The sequence below is a fragment of the Bufo bufo genome, chromosome 5 (assembly GCF_905171765.1).
Source record: "Bufo bufo chromosome 5, aBufBuf1.1, whole genome shotgun sequence".
Taxonomy (NCBI): domain Eukaryota; kingdom Metazoa; phylum Chordata; class Amphibia; order Anura; family Bufonidae; genus Bufo; species Bufo bufo.
The window spans coordinates 487,775,875-487,790,456 of record NC_053393.1 but is presented as its reverse complement, the minus strand read 5'-3'; positions in this window follow the sequence as shown (position 1 = coordinate 487,790,456).

Genomic DNA, 14,582 nt, shown 5'->3' with positions numbered 1-14,582 from the left:
TATCACATGACCAAACCCCTCATGTGAACACCGTAAAAAGAAAAAAGTGTCAAAAAAGGCAATTTTTTGTCACCTTACATCACAAAAAGTGTAATACCAAGCAATCAAAAGTCATATGCACCCCAAAATAGTACCAGTCATCTCATACCAAAAAAAATAAGCCCCTACATAAGATAGTCGCCCAAAAAACAACCTACTCTATAAAAATACCACGTGATCTAATCTGTCAGATGAACATTGTAAATAACAAAAAATAGAAACGGGCCAAAACAGATATTTTTTGTTACCTTGCCTCACAAAAAATGTAATATAGAGCAACCAAAAATCATATGTACCCTAAAATAGTACCAACAAAACTGCCACCTTATCCCGTATTTTCCAAAATGGGGTCACTTTTTTGGAGTTTCTACTCTAGGGGTGCATCAGGGGGGCTTCAAATGTGACATGGCAGCTTAAAATTATACCAGTAAAAATCTGCCTTCCAAAAACCATATGGCGTTCCTTTCCTTCTGCGCCCGTACAGCAGTTTATGACCACATATGGGGTGTTTCTGTAAACTACAGAATCAGGGCAATAAATATTGAGTTTTGTTTGGCTGTTAACTCTTGCTTTGTTACCGAATTTTTTTTTATAAAAATGGAAAATCTGCCAAAAAAGTGAAATTCAGAAATTTCATCTCCATTTTCCATAAATTCTTGTGGAACACCTAAAGGGTTAACAAAGTTTGTAAAATCAGTTTTGAATACCCTGAGGGGTGTAGTTTCTAAAATTGGGTCATTTATGGGTGGTTTCTATTATGTAAGCCTCACAAAGTGATTTCAGACCTGAACTGGTCCTTAAAAAGTGGGTTTTGGAAATTTTCTAAAAAAAAATTAAAATTTGCTTCTAAACTTATAAGCCTTCTAACGTCCCCAAAAAATAAAATGGCATTCACAAAATGATCTAAACATGAAGTAGACATATGGGGAATGTAAAGTAATAACTATTTTTGGAGTTACTATCTATTGTAAAAGTAGAGAAATTTTTCCAACTTTTTTTGTAAACTTTGTCTTTTTTATAAATAAAAATGACTTTTTTTACTCAATTTTACCACTGTCATGAAGTACAATATGTGACTAAAAAACAATCTCAGAATGGCCTGGATAAGTAAAAGCGCTTTAAAGTTATTACCACATAAAGTGACACATGTCAGATTTGCTAAAAATGACCTGGTCCTTAAGGTGAAAAATAGCTTGGTCCTGAAAGGGTTAACTGACCCAGATGTTTTGCTAATATGTTGTACTAAACAGCTCCAGCACATGCCGATGAGTCCCCATATTCCCAAGCTCCTGGCTCTCCCCGCCCACCTACTGCTGATTCATATGGGAAAAAAACTGTCAATCAGAGGCAGGTGGGCGGGGAGAGCCGTGAGCTCATGAATATCAGGACACATTGGTGTGCGCTGGATATTTTTATAGAGCCGGTCATTACGGATGCAGCTATACCAAATATGACTATTTTTATTTTTAAATTTTAAACAGTAAGAGCATTTTTGGGGAAAAAATCATTTGTGTTGCCATTTTCTTACAGCCATATTTTTTTTACATTTTCTGGTTATGGTCGTGTGTAAGGACTTGTTTTTTGCGGGATGAGGTGACTTTTTTTATTAGTACCATTTTAGGGTAAATCTGACTTTTTGATCACTTGAAATTATGTTTTTTGGGAGGCGAGGTGACAATAAAAGCTTTTTTGGCATAATTTTTTCTTATGGTGTTCCCCTGATGGAGTAGATCATGGGATTATTTTTATAGAGCTGGTCGTTACAGACGCGGGGATACCAAATATGTCTATTTTATTTTTTATTTTTTTTAAGTTTTACACAATAAGAACATTTTTAGAACAAAAAAATCATGTTTTTGTGTTGCATTTTCTTAGAGTTTTTTGCGGCATGAGGTAAAGTTTTTATCGGTATATAGAGCCAGTCTTTATGGATGCAGTGATACCAAATATGTACAGGTGAAATTCGAAAAATTAGAATATCGTGCAAAAGTCCATTTATTTTAGTAATGCAAATTAAAAGGAATGGCATTAATGCAGCTTAAAATTTTTATTTTGTGAAAAGGTTCAATATTCTAGGCTCAAAGTGTCACACTCTAGTCAGCTAATTAGTCCATACCCCCTGAGCAAAGGGTACCTCAAAATTGTCACTTTGGGGTTTCATAAGCTGTAAGCCATAATCATCCAAATTAGAACAAATAAAGGATATATCTCACTTTGCATGTAATGAGTCTATATCTCATATAGTGTCACCTTTTAAGTTGCATTACTGAAATAAATGAACTTTGCACAATATTCAAATTTTTCGAGTTTCACCTGTATGTATTTTTTTTTTTCTATTTTTCATAATTTAATTTGACCTAATTGGGGAAAGAGGTGTTTTTGTTTTACATGTGAAATAAGGATAAGTGAACCAGTTCGGACCGAACCGGGATCAGTTCGAACTTTGCTATATTTCAGACGGCAGACGAACCTGAATATTTTCAGGTTTGTTTTGGAGGAATCCACTAAAATGGCGCGTAGCACCATTTTAGTGCACATCGCAGAAAAAAGCACAAGGGAGAAAGAAGACAGGTTTTCACATGACCCTGAGAGGAAGTGGGGGAGGGGGCTTGCTCTGATTGGCTCTCATGCTGACTGACAGCCTGGATGAGCCAATCAGTGCCACAGCAGACAGGGGGTGCCCAAGGAGAACACCATTCTGTGCTGCGCTGTGAATGAGGGTGGTTGGGTGTTACAGTGTCTGCCAGGAAAACGATCTAAGAGAGTCAGGGAGAGTCAGAAAAAAAACAGGGAGAGTCAGAAATCAATCAAGATTATTGGCAGGGACAGTGAAGGGAATAGCTAGGATTCCAAAGAAGAATTGTGTGTTGTGCACAATAGAGAGAAGCAGCTGACAGGGAAAGAAGAGACAGGACCTGTGGCTGTGCCTGCTATCAGATGTGCCAGTGCACCTCAAAAGCAGCTTCCTGCAAGCAAATACTTTCATTTTTTTCCTCCCATTTTCACATGAATCCTTTTTTTGTGGGGTTCAATTTAATTAAGCTGCATATATACGTGATTACTGCTGCAATATCCAAGGTGAAGAAGCAATCTACCTGTGTGCATTAACATGAAATTGAGTGTCAAGCCTCAATCATCCGTTTCCATTTATTCCGTTTTGACACGGTTGCAATAAAAAAATATATATATTTTTCAATGTAATTAACCCCTTTGCTACGGCGCTGGAGCGATGGGCAAACATGGCACCCGCTCGCATGTGCAGCAGGCGTCATGCTGGCAGGTCTCAGTTGTTTCAAACAGCAGGCTAATTAGCGCAGCCGTCAATAATGCAGATCGTGTTGGGGCAAAACCCCTTCTTCTATGATTGTCAGGGTCCCAATTGAAGTGTCCTTATGAGCGCTCAGAGAGCTGACACAAACGCACTGCTGAATCAGATTCTCTCTCATTTATTCCATACAAGTATACATCTTTTTAACACTACAGATAATCATAGACAAATCTGGCCCACCACAAAGGGGGTGGAAATCGAAACTAATGATGTGATTCTTTATTCATATAAGGCAATATTTCCGCACTATACTAACAAAATTCTAATAATTAAAAAGTTTTTGCAGCATCTGATCTCAATATTATCATTCTCCAGCAGCACATCCCTAAACTCAGAAGGATCATAACTCTCTCTGTTCTGTATTCATACACGTTCAAACAGTGTGCAGTCTGACATTCAGCATAAACCATTCCTGTCTTCCAAGTAAGAGGACTGTTCTTTGTAGTCTAACTTGTTTATTGTTAAAACAGGATTGTTGAATGTATCCAGTAATTATCCTTCTCTGCCGGATCTACAATTATAGTAGATATTAATTCTAACTATAATAATTGATATCAAATGTGGTGCAGTTTTGACTGTTGTTTGTTGGCTGTTTGTTAACGGCCTTGTTTTTTTTTTCTTACCAAAATGTAAAAATTTTCCTTTAATGTCTTCTATTATACCAGTTTGTGCCACGATGTACAATTTATACTGTATTCCAATGTGATGTGACATTATAGAAGATGTTGTATGCTCTGATTGTCTAATAAAAATTTTGTGATTAAAACAGGATTGTTGATTGGCAAAACAGGATTGTTTGATCGGCAAAACAGGATTGTTTGGTAAAACTACAAGAATACAAATAACGTCCCATGTTTTTCAGTATCACTTTTATGCTGACAACACACTAATCTACCTCTCTGGTTCAGACCACCTTACTATCCAGAATCCCACAATGCCTATCTTCCATATCCTCCTTCTTCTCTCGCTTTCTAAAACTTAACATGGATAAAACAGAATTCATCATCTTTCCCCCATCTTGCTAAACCTCCCCAACAGACCTATTTATCACGATCAATGGCTGCACACTCTCCCCGGTAAACCAAGTCCGCTGCCTTGGAGTGACCTTGGATTCTGCCCTCTCCTTCCGACCGCACATCCAAACTCTTTCCACCACCTGCCGCCTCCAACTCAAAAACATCTCACGCATTCGTGCTTTCCTCAAGTTTGAATCTGCGAAAATGCTTGTACCACGCCCCCATCATCTCCCGCCTAGACTACTGCAACATCCTCCTCTGTGGCCTTCCATCTAGCATTCTCGCACCCCTCCAATCTATCCTCAACTCTGCTGCCCGACTAATCCACCTCTCACCCTGTTACTCCTCTGCCTCTCTCCTCTGCTAATCCCTTCACTGGCTTCCCATTGCCCAGCGAATTCAGTTCAAAATCCTAACAAATACATACAAGGCTGTCCACAACCTGTCCCCTCCCTACATCTCTGAGCTACTCTCCCGATACATCCCCACATACAATCTCCGATCCTCACAGGACCTCCTTCTCTCCTATCACCTCTTCCCACAATCGCCTCCAAGATTTCTCCCATGCATCCCCCACACTCTGGAACTCACTACCCCAACATATCAGACTCTCACCTACAGTGGAATCCTTTAAAAGAAACCTAAAAACGGGGGGGGGGGGGGGGCGGAGCGTGAGCGCGCATGGAGAAGGAAGCTTAGTCCGGAGCTCCTCTCTCACTCAGCGCTTTAACCAGCTTTTAAAAAGCCTCTCATAACTCCACCATGGGGAAAGTCGGCAGGGATAAGAGTAAGGAGACCCTAGGATACCACAACCCTATATGCAGGTGCACATCGCTATGGCAAAATACATATACAAAGAAAAAGACACAAATGCATGTTTGCTCAGCATGTGGGCTCAGCATGCATGTTGGTACTTGCATCCCTGGATCCGATGAAAGCTGTAATGGCACCGGACAAGGTTAAAAGCAGAGTGTGCCTGGCGTTCATGCTGTGCCTGCGCTTCCTGGACTTTGTGTGGCTGTCATGGCCCATAAACAGGTAGGAACTAGTGTTAGGGACCACTCATGGAGGCGACCTTGACGTGGTGAGTGGCTTATTACGCTTTGGCCAAAATGTACACCAATGCCTCATTCAACATCCAGCATAGAGGCAGGGCGGAGTGCTGGTTGCAGAGTGCTATTGCATTTGTGTCTTTTTCTTAGAAATGAAAAAATACCTGAAAAAGAAGGACTTTGGTGCTGGCACACTAACGTCCAAGATGGCGCCGGATGCCGACACATTAGATTCGGATGCTGCAGAGGACTCTGATGCAGACAGCGCAGCTGGAGGGGTGAGTGATACTGAACCCATCAACCGGGGTTTCTTAAAACAAACAATTACGCTAGCCCTGAGGCCCCTTATGAAGGAGCTTAAAGATATTGGGGCGGACCTTCGCCATCTTGGGGGCCGCGTGGATATTTTGGAGGAACAGTCTGGGGCGCTACTTACCTTTAGCGGCTCAGTGAGATCCAAATTCCTGGAACAACAGCGCCAACTAAATGAAGCTTTTAATCAAATAGAGGACTTAGAAAACCGCAACTGCAGGAATAACCTGCGCTTTAGGCCTCATGCACACGACAGTTGTTTTTTGCGTCCGCAAATTGTGGTGCCGCAAAAAAAACGGATGGCCGCAAAAAAAACGGATGCAGCATCCGTTTTTTTTTTTGGAGGATCAGTTTTTTTCCACAGATCCCTTGTAATAAATGCCTATCCTTGTCCGCAAATGTGAAAAAAGTAGGACATGCACAATTTTTTTTGCTGAAAGGAAACATGGACAACGGACGCGGAACACAAACGGATGAACTATCAGCATTTTTTTGCTGACCCATTGAAATGAATGGGTCCCCATCCTATCCGCAAAAAAGACGGAACGGAGGCCGAGAAAAACAACTGTCGTATTCATGAGGCCTTAAGGGCATACCTGAGAAGCATGGTACGGAAGACCTTTTTCAAGTAGGTATTCATATTTAGGACCTAACCTGGGTAAGGTTATTTAACCAGTTTATTTACAAATGCCTGAACAGGCAATAGAACCTATCTTGACCCAGGTAAAAATTAATACTTCACTTTTAATATTATAGTCTAAAAACTAAACACTAAAGATGTGCTTGATGCGTATTTGTATTACTCTTAAACAAACCAAAAATAAGGGGTGTTAAAAACACAGTCACCACTCCACTGGTAAACGTGTATGTAGGTCAATGACAGGAGGCGAAGAGATGTGCACTATCTCTCACCCCTATCACTTTAAAGGCAGACTATGCCGTGACACCGTTTGGAGTGTTTAATGTCAGTTGAGTTTGGTTGTCGAACCAACCATGTGATACAGCGGGAGACTTGATGTATCAATCACTGTAGGATTAGCGCATTGGACATCACATGCGCCCTCAGACTGACAGATGCTTTGATGGCAATTAGCACCACAAACGGATAAGGAGCACAGTTATGGATACTGTGCCTAACTGGTTAAAGAACCAAGCATAGCAATGTAGGCCAGCCGGACTACTGTTTACTAATTTACAGTGGAGTGGAGCGCAGCATTTAAAAACTAAAACTGCCCCCCAACATGTTTCACCAGTATTCTGGCTTCTTCAGGGGTAAATGGGCAGCAATGAGTGACCCCCGTCCGACTGGAGGATTAAATACAGTGTACACATCGACACCCATAGGGAAAAGTCCAGGTCCTGATGGCTTGCCCATAAGTTATATAAGAAATTTTAAAACGTCATACTACCCCACTTTCAAACTCTTATAAGGCAAGAAATCCCACTTATTAAACCTGACAGGGCACACCTGTGAAGTGAAAACCATTTCAGGGGACTACCTCTTGAAGCTCATCAAGAGAATGCCAAGAGTGTGCAAAGCAGTAATCAAAGCAAAAGGTGGCTACTTTGAAGAACCTAGAATATGACATATTTTCAGTTGTTTCACACTTGTTTGTTATGTATATAATTCCACATGTGTTAATTCATAGTTTTGTGTGAATCTACAATTTTCATAGTCATGAAAATAAAGAAAAAACTTTGAATGAGAAGGTGTGTCCAAACTTTTGGTCTGTACTGTATATATACCCGTTATGTACTCTTATGTCTTCACCTATGTTATATATTGGCCCTTGAATCTGCTGGTGACTTTGTGTGCAGTATGCGTTCTGCTGCAGCTTCTTCTGTTGGTGGAACGCATCTTGCGTTCCATTTCGGCCTTCTACTTCCGGTCATGTGACCGTTGTCATTTCCGGTCCGCGGCCCTTGGCGCTTATCACTTGGGCATGTGATCCATTTTTGCATGATAAGTGAGTGTAACATGCGACGTCAGGCGGTCAGATTTGTTATATCCATTAGCGCAATATGCGTTCCACAGTGGGTGTCTTCACCGGTGGAACGCATTATGCGTTCCATTATAGCTTCCCACTTCCGGGCATGTGACGTGTGCACTTCCGGTTTGTGATTTGTTTGAGTATGCCATCGCTGCACACGTCCAATGCACAGGTGAATTTCATTATGATTAATTGTTTGATTGTATGTGTGGTATATATGGGTTGCACTGGCAAAGGGCTCATTACCCTTGAGGAAGCCGGACTGCGCCGGCGATATGCGTTGGGCATTTCTCATTCATCCAGGTCCACTGCACCAGCTGCTCACACAAGGTTTGGCTTTCATCATTTGACCCCATTGTGGTCTGTTTTCATTTATCTGTGGCCTTATACCTACTTTACATTTTCTGTATGTTATTTATTGATGCTTATCTTTCATACAGTAGCTGGTATTGATTGTATGTCCTCATCTGTGGACGCTCAGTGGAGTCTGCATATGTCGGTCTCATTTAATTACCGACATGTCGCTTATATTGTATACAATTTTTTAATGTGTTTGTCTTTTGGTGCGATTCAATAAACTTTATATATATATTTTTCATCCGTGATTACTTTTGGATGTGCATTCATAGGGTGGTTCTTTTGACTCGTTCTTGGGTCTGTTTCTCCTTGATGTACCTATACGCGGCATCCCACGTGTTTTTCGGTACTTGACGGCTCTTACCTTTGAGTCGATTCACTTGCCCCCTTCGTAATCCCGTGTGTGTTGTCTGCGTTCGAGTCTCTGGCGTCCCACGTGAGATGTTATAGAGATCCAACAAATGAATTTTATCAAGAATTAATTACATATTGCGATGTAGGCCTGAATCAAGGCTTTTTAACTGAAAATGAATACAAGTTTATATTAGATACGGAAAAAAGATTGCCAATGTTGTATTGTTTACCAAAAATATATAAAGACACGGAAAATCCGCCAGGTCGCCCAATTATATCTGGGATTAGCTCAATTACATTTAATTTATCACAACATTTGAACAGACTGTTACAACCTAGGGTCAAACAAATATTGTCATATACTAAAGATACCACCCAGATAATAGAGATATTGGAAAACTTAAAATTTGATTCACAATGGATTATAGGGATACTTGATGTGCAATCATTGTACACAGGTATTAAACATGACTTTGGTACAACGGTGGTAAAACACCAATTGATGCAAGAAAACAGACTCCCTGTGGAACAAATCGACTATGTAGTAGAGGGTATAGATTTTATATTAAAGCATAATTATTTTGCATTTGAGTCAGATTACTACCTCCAGATACAGGGGACTGCCATGGGTACCAGGTTCGCCCCCAGTTACGCTAACCTATTTATGGCGTGGTGGGAGGACAAAACCATCACGCCACTACTGGGGACGAGCCTGGTACCCTGGCAATGCTATATAGACGATATATTGTTTATATGGAAAGGAGAACAAAAACAATTAGAACTATTTTTGAAAGAAATAAATAGTAATCCATACGATATACATTTTCCAATCAATGTTAATATTCATCCAGTTGAATTCCTAGACCTCCAAATCACAATCGTAGGAGAGAAACTTAAATGACAGCAAAGAACAGTTACATATTACATACCAGCTGTCACCTCCCAAAATGGTTATCCAATATACCACAGGGACAGTTTCGTAGAATTAAGTGAAATTGCACAGAAGAGAACCAATTCGAACAAGAAACTAAATGTATGAAACAACAATTCCTAAATAAAAAATATCCAGAAACACTGATAGACAACTCACTAAACAGAGTACGGGAGATGGATAGGAAAAAATTCTTTACAAAGAAACTAGAGAACGAAGATAAAAATGTAGTAATAGAGTAATGAGCGAGCACTCATACACTTGGCAACCAAATTGACATGTGCAGAAAATATTTATTAAATCCCCATAAAATACAAGTAATAAAATTTATAAGAACAATGTAGCAATAATATACAACATTACAGTCACATATATTGTGGTAGATATGATCAACACTATATTCATATGACTCAATAGTGTCGATAAATTCAATAATATATATCACACCAAGAAACTTCAAGTATATGCCGTTATTTGGGAAAGAGGGGGTGTTATCTTCCAGCGCTCTATCCCAATTTGGGAAACTGAATGTCACTGAAAATGCTGTAGGTGTATTCACTGGGAGCGCAACATGTTCATAAAGTGTCCACAGGAATCCTGATAATGTGAAAAGTCTCTTATAGCATATCCTTTTATGGTCGATATGAGCTTTGGATTGAAGAAAACTTTAAATCGATATTTGGCTTACCGTCTAGCGTCTGCTTTCTCCCTATTGCTTCAATGGAGCTTTAAATATTTGCCGGCTTATTCAGTCGCTCCATACAGCAAGCTGGTTTAAATTTCGCGGGAGTTCCAAAGATCGCGGGAGTTGCCACTCTGTTCCGCAATTTCCTTTGGTGCAGCTTTCGACGATAAGAATAGTTAATCCTTTACTGTAGAGATTTTCTTCTGTATGGCCATACAGTATTATCGGAGGCTTTTCAATGCAGGTACATCACTTGTTTCACCATACGCGTTACGGGTAGATTCACTCTCCCTTCCTCAGTGGTCAAGTGTCTGCCTGCTCTGCCTCCATTTTTATCCATTCCTTTGATTGCTTCCCAAATCTCGGACACCTGTTGTTCATGCTACTCCCAGTTTGCAAGGGAATCCTCCCACATAATCAAGGGATAATTCTATACAGCCTTGATTTTAAAAAAAAAAAAAAATTATTTTCTTTTTTTTCCTCTTGCAGTTTCCATGCGTTTTTTATGCGTTTTTTTGAGGGACACATGCGTTTTTTGGCCCAGATGTCCCAATTGGTGTGATATATCATTATGTGAAATATAAACTTGATATCTGATTGCCAACACTTATAAAATGACTTTTTATAATAAAATATTATTAAACAAATTTTCAAGATTAAAATATCAATATAAGAATATAAAACAATAAATAATAAATGTGAGGAATCTTGAAAGTTTCATAGGAATCCTAGAGTTTGATACAATTATTCGGATTTGATAGAGAAAGAAGGGTGGGTATCTCGGAGCCAAGGACACGTCGCAGCGCCGATAGACGGCCTAGCATGCGACGTGCCGTCGGCCTCGAGACATCCAACCTACATAAATCCCAAAATTTCCAACTCCGAATTAAGGCCTTTCGGTTGTAGAGATCCAAATTCATAAATGCGTCTGGATTCTATCCTAGACATTTGTCTAATAAAATCACCGCCTCTCCAGTGTTTCTCCACCTTCTCCAGTGCCGTAAACACCAGACTTGATGGATCCTGATTATGCATCTCTTTATAATGTTTAGATAGGGAATGTTTATCGTACCCCTTCCTGATGTTGGCAATATGTTCGGCCACTCTTTTTTTGAATGGCCTCTTGGTACGTCCTATATATTGTCTGTTACAGGGGCACTGGAGAAGGTAGATAACTCCACTGGAGTCACATGTAAGACAATCTTCTATCTCCCAATTATAGTTGTTCTGAGTCGAGGGGACATTAGTCGTCAGGCGGGGTTTTTTATTCATTCTACAACCCATACACCTTCCACATTTATAAAAACCCTTCAAACTCAGCCAAGTTCCTGAAAAACTCAACTTATTCTGTTTCCACGGTTTTACGGTAGGGGCCACCTTGATACCTAGATTGGGTGCCCTAGTGAAGGTAATCGTCGGAACAGTCGGGAGTAAGTGTCCCACAATTTTGTCATTCAACACATGGTGCCAATGGGTTTTAATAATTTTCTGAATCTTCCTATAATTCTCATTAAATGGAAGAACAACTCTCATGGCTTCTTTATTTAGTGTTTTATCTTCCTCATTATCCATCTCATTTTTATCTTTATTGTCCTCCTTATTAAAGAACTCTCTTCTATCTAATTTCCTAATTTGGTTGAGTGACTCCTCCACTAAGTTTTCAGGATATTCCTTCTCAATAAATTGTCTTTTCATCTCAATGGCTTCCATCTCAAAAGTATGTCCCTCTGTGCAGTTCCGCTTAATCCTACGGAACTGACCAGAGGGAACATTTGTCAGCCATTTCGGCAGGTGACAGCTAGAAAAATCGATATAACTATTTCTAGCTGTGGATTTACAAAATGTCTCACATATATATTTATTATCAGATTGTGTGATTAATAAATCCAAGAATTCGGTGCTCTCCTGTATGTTTGAGGTAAAGACCAGATTTAAATTATTACTATTGATTGTTTCTAGGAATTTTTCCAATTCTTCTTTACTCTTTTTCCAGATGAAGATCACATCATCTATATAACGGCGCCACAGGGCCAGATCCGTCCCCAGCCTTGGCTTGATGTGGTTATATTCCCACTCGGCCAAGAATAAATTAGCATAGCTGGGGGCGAATCTGGTCCCCATGGCGGTACCCCGCTTCTGCAGGAAGAATTCCCCCTCAAAAAAGAAGTAGTTGTGGCTCAGGATATACTCTATTCCTTTCGTTATAAACTCTTTTTTTATTGCTCCATACGAGCCATCTCTTATTAATTGCATTTTTACAGCATCAATTCCTTGGTTATCCAATATACCACAGGGACAGTTTCGTAGAATTAAGTGAAATTGCACAGAAGAGAACCAATTCGAACAAGAAACTAAATGTATGAAACAACAATTCCTAAATAAAAAATATCCAGAAACACTGATAGACAACTCACTAAACAGAGTACGGGAGATGGATAGGAAAAAATTCTTTACAAAGAAACTAGAGAACGAAGATAAAAATACACAAGAAGGAGACCAAATACGGATCATCCTACCATATAATGTAGAGTATAGAAAGATTCAAAGGATTATCAACAAACATTGGCACCATGTACAGAACGACAAAATAATAGAATCATTAATTTCCAAAGAACCTAAAATCACATTAAAAACTTGGGCCTAAAAATTGCACCCACAGTAAAAAAGCCTAAAACAAAAAATTTGACTATTCATAAATGGGTGGACCTAAAGGGCTTTTTTAGATGTGGAAAATGCCAAAATTGCTTGATTACATCCTTCCAAAAGAAAACTCTAGAAATTGTATCTAAAACAAACTCCCATAAACATAAAATTAAATAATTTTTAATCTGTAGCTCAACTGATGTAATTTATGTATTGGAATGTCCATGTCAGAAAATATATATAGGCTGATCGAGGAGAACATTGAAAAAACGTGTCTCAGAACATATAGCAAATATTAGAAAGGGATTCATCAATCATACAGTATCAAATCATTTTAAATTAATTCACAACCAAGATCCAAGAGGTCTAAAATTTGCAGCAATAGAGAAAGTGAATAGAAATTGGAGAGGTGGTAATCACCTGAACAAAATGTCCCGACTGGAGTCGAGACGCATATTCGAATTTGACTCAATCATACCAAAGGGCCTCAATGCTGAATTCGAACTTTTTGGTTTTCTGTGATGCTAGTTGGGTGGGTGCCACTCGCCGACGGACAACCCGGCCGTTGTCAGTATCGGTCGGGTTCTCCCTTGGTGAAGGGCCCCTACACCATAACTACTATATTCAAGTAGGAATATATAACTATGAACATATAACTATGAATATAGAACTATATTTATATCTGTTATAGAAATATTAATAGTTGAAATCCGCTCTCATCAGGCTTTGTGTAAGGACAGGGAAATCCCTCAACCGCAGTCAGACAAAGGTGTTACCATCTTGAGTTCTTCTGAGCAACTGCCCCTCCTCCACAGTCTGCTCACCTTTTATTTAGTCACAGTAACAATAGAAAAGGGGTTGGCCCATCACCTGACCACTTACTTCATGTAACAAGGATACAGGAAGTGATGACACAGGAAGATGAGATAGTTCAGGTACTTGTCAAAGGACAGGGGAGGGCATCAAAGTGGCTGGACAGTGCAATGCACACACCCCATCCCTGTATAAGGAAGGATGAGTCATGTCCATTATCTGATCAGCCAGATGGCTGCCCATCCCCCATCACTGTCAGCATGGATCCTATTCAATACTGCTCAAAGTGACTAGTATCTAGTAAAAATCATTCTACTGGTTCTTATAGGTTTGAGATTATCTGCGAGACATTGCTACGGCTATTGTCAGTATACGGTACGAGTATACCGACAAGGCAGATATGCATGTCTTAAAAGCAGATATGTATCCAGAAAGGGATAGCAAAGCCGCAGCAGAGGTATAATATGTATCTCTCGTTATGCAGACTTCACTTCTCTAATGTGTATAGACATTTGAAGGGAAGAAGCCCAGTGCATTACACTTAGTGCTCACAAACCTGCAAACGCCCCCCTACACACTGAGAACATGTCTCCAAGCCCATGAGAAGGTTTTCATACTGACGGTTTTACCACTGGTCCCGATTCAACCCAAGTACCCTCTGCTAGAGCGCTCTTCAGTTAAATCCGACACAGGGAGACAGATAACAATCTATAAAAACACACACACATCCTAAGATAAAATGTCTGCATAATAAAATTTCCACAACAGTCCCTCCTCTTTGTCATATGCTCCCCAGTGTCCCTCGATGAATCTCGATCTTCTTCTTTGAAAAAAAACAGTCTTGTCTACGAAAAGTCCTGAATCCATAAAACAAAACAGATGATGGAAAACAGAAAGTCAATCTTGACACGTAGCTTCTTTTCTTCGGGAGGTGACTCAGGAGGTGGCGTTTCGCGTTGGTCGCCGGCTGGTTTGGAATCCTCTGCATCTGGTCCATGGTTTGGTCTTCAGGGCGTCTTGTCTGTTCGGGCTTTGTTAACTCGGTCGATTAGACATCAGGA